Here is a 2,850-nt window from a genome sequence, read left to right on the forward strand (position 1 = left end):
ATGGAGCCTGCTTCTCCCTCTGCCTGTGTCTCTGCCTTTCTCTCTCTCTCTCTCTCTCTCTCTCTCTGTGTGTCTCTCATGAATAAATAAATAAAAATTTAAAAAAATAAACCCATGCCTTTGTTAAGCCCCTGTAGGAGCTCCTCACCCAGGCCAGGCCCCCACCAAGCCAGCCCTGGTTCTCCAGCTGAGCAGACCAAGGCAGTTCTGGAGAATTTGTTTTCTGGGGACCAAGGGAAAAAAATCTTTTGCTTCAACTCTTATTGTGAAAGACACTTCTAAAGACCTTGTGGATTTATTGTCCAACCCTTCCTCAACGATGAGGAACGGTGTGTATCTTGGTATCCTCAATACCAACATCAGTGATGGCCACACGAGGTCATGGTTCACCCAGTAATACAGTTCATCAGCTAACAAGACCAGACCCTGGGATCCTTGACGCAAGTTACCTCTCCTGTCCTTTGATGTTTTCTGACAATAGATGAGTGCTGCAAAAATAAATATGCTGCAGATTCCAGTTGCTGCGGGTTCTAGGGAGGAGAGCACTTTCAGGCTTGTTATGCCTTACCGTCCGCGTGCATCCCAAGCTAGGTAGCTCCCGGGAAGTAAGTTATTTGGGGCTTCCAAAACCACCACAATTACCTTGATAGATCAGTTACTGTCTCCAGAAATACCCAGACCACTCATTCTACAGCATCAGCTTTGAGGTTATCTGAACACCCCAGGTTCAGAGACCTAGCATAGTTATAGTGAGTAGAGGGTGTAGTTCCGAGAAAGTCACGACCAGTCCTCACTTCCATGGTGCTTCATGGGCACAGGGTGGCCAGTCCCAGCCTGGACCCACGGGAGCTCTGCATGGCCTATCCCATGGCATGGCCACCAGACCCTTTGGGAAGGGTGACCGAGGGGAAGATTCAGGGCTATGCCCCTCTGTAGTCCCCAGAACAGGTAGGTGTATTGCTTTGGCCCCAGTCCGGAGAACAGGTGAATTCCCCAAACCCAAGTGTCAGGGTGATGATTTCCTGTGGAACATGGGCCCTGGCCCTGGATATTCTGGAAACTAACCATATTGTCTCCCTTATGTCTTTGGGGAGAATGGTCTACTTCCTCACATCTGCTCCCAGGAGATCAGACCCCAGAGAGCTCCCACTGGAGTGCAGCTTACAGAGCCTAAGGTGCTGCTTTGTCAGCCGCCAGCTCTGGTGATGCCAGCAGAGAACCTGGAACAGGAGAGACACGGTGTCCTCACTTACACCGCTCTCGCTGCGGCACACTGACACCGTGAAAACGATTTTGAAAAGTGTAGACATCTGGATGTATCTGTTCCTCTGAAAGCTTATTTTAATAACTGTAATCTTAAACGGTCAGCTTCTCTCCTGATCTTGATTCTTACCACTTACGCTTCATTTTTAAGCTTTATAATGAATATTAATGAAAAGGTGCACTTGGGAATTTACCTCGCGTTGGTTTCTTTATTTTATGGGGGTTTTTTAGGGCAGCAATCTCAAACCCCTCTAGGAATACTACTGACATATTTATTGCCTCCATTATTTATATTGGGGAAGTACTTGATTGCCTTTTGCTTTTTTGTTAACTCCAGGAGCTCACTTATTCTAAAAGGGAAAACTCTCTCTCTCTCTCTCTCTTTTCTTTTTTTTTTTTTTTTAAGATTTTAAAAGAGTGATCTCCATGCCCAACGTGGGGCTCAAACTTACAACCCCAAGATCAAGAGTCACATGCTCCTTCGACTGAGTCAGCCAGGCATCCCTCAAAAGGAAAACTCGTGGGATCAGATCAAATGACTCAGTTCTTCCCCTCCAGCCCCGCTGCTGGGCCTCTCCTCACACAACCCTAGACACAAATGTGCTGCTCAGAGAGCATCTCCACATTTCTGCCCGTCCTAGTCCCTTTCCTGAACTACCTCCTTTCCCAGCTGACTTCCACCAGCTGCACTGTGCTATTCCTGTTCCCTTTGGGGAATACCAAATCCACCCATTTCATCACCCACTGGGACACAAGAGCCCCCCCAAAAAAAATTACACATAATACTTGGTACATGTGTGCTTATTTTCTGGGGAGAAGATCCAAAGCTTTTGTTCCATTCTTTTTTTTTTTTTTTTTTTTAAGATTTTATGTATTTATTCATGAGAGACACACAGAGAGAGGCAGAGACACAGGCAGAGGGAGAAGCAGGCTCCCAGTGGGGAACCTGATGTGAGCCGCAATCCCAGGACCCCAGGGTCATGCCCTGAGCCGAAGGCAGATGCTCACCCACTGAGCCCCCTAGGTGCCCCTCCTTCTATTCTTAAAGGGTCCGTGACCCTCTCCTCCTCCAAAAGGTTGGAAATGGTCTGTCATTGTAATCAGTACTATCGTCACACTGTACTTGCAACATTTAAGCACGCTGCCGGCGCACTCCAGGGTCCTTCCAGTCCATTTTGCACACTGAGGCCCTCCCACTGCTGCTTTCACCCACGCAACACAAGGTTTCACGGGTGGTTTCTGCTCCCCCTGCCTGCAGTGCCCGCAGGAGCCCGACGGTGGCGTCACCACACCGCTTTTATTCCCAACTCCTTCGGAGGCTCCCCAACCTAGAGCACCTCCCCACCCCCTCCCCACACCCCTCCCAGGTCCAGCAAAAGAGCCTCTCAGGCTAAGACCTGCTCACAAGAAGAGTTTGATTTTATTTTTATTTTTTTTAAGATTTTATTTATTCATGAGAGACACACAGAGAGAGGCAGAGACACAGGCAGAGGGAAAAGCAGGCTCCCCCTGGGACTCAGATGCGTGGACTCAATCCCAGGACCCCAGGATCACACCTGAGCTCAAGGCAGATGCTTGACCCCTGAG

This window comes from Canis lupus, chromosome 8, assembly GCF_011100685.1.
Source record: "Canis lupus familiaris isolate Mischka breed German Shepherd chromosome 8, alternate assembly UU_Cfam_GSD_1.0, whole genome shotgun sequence".
In the NCBI taxonomy this organism is placed as follows: domain Eukaryota; kingdom Metazoa; phylum Chordata; class Mammalia; order Carnivora; family Canidae; genus Canis; species Canis lupus.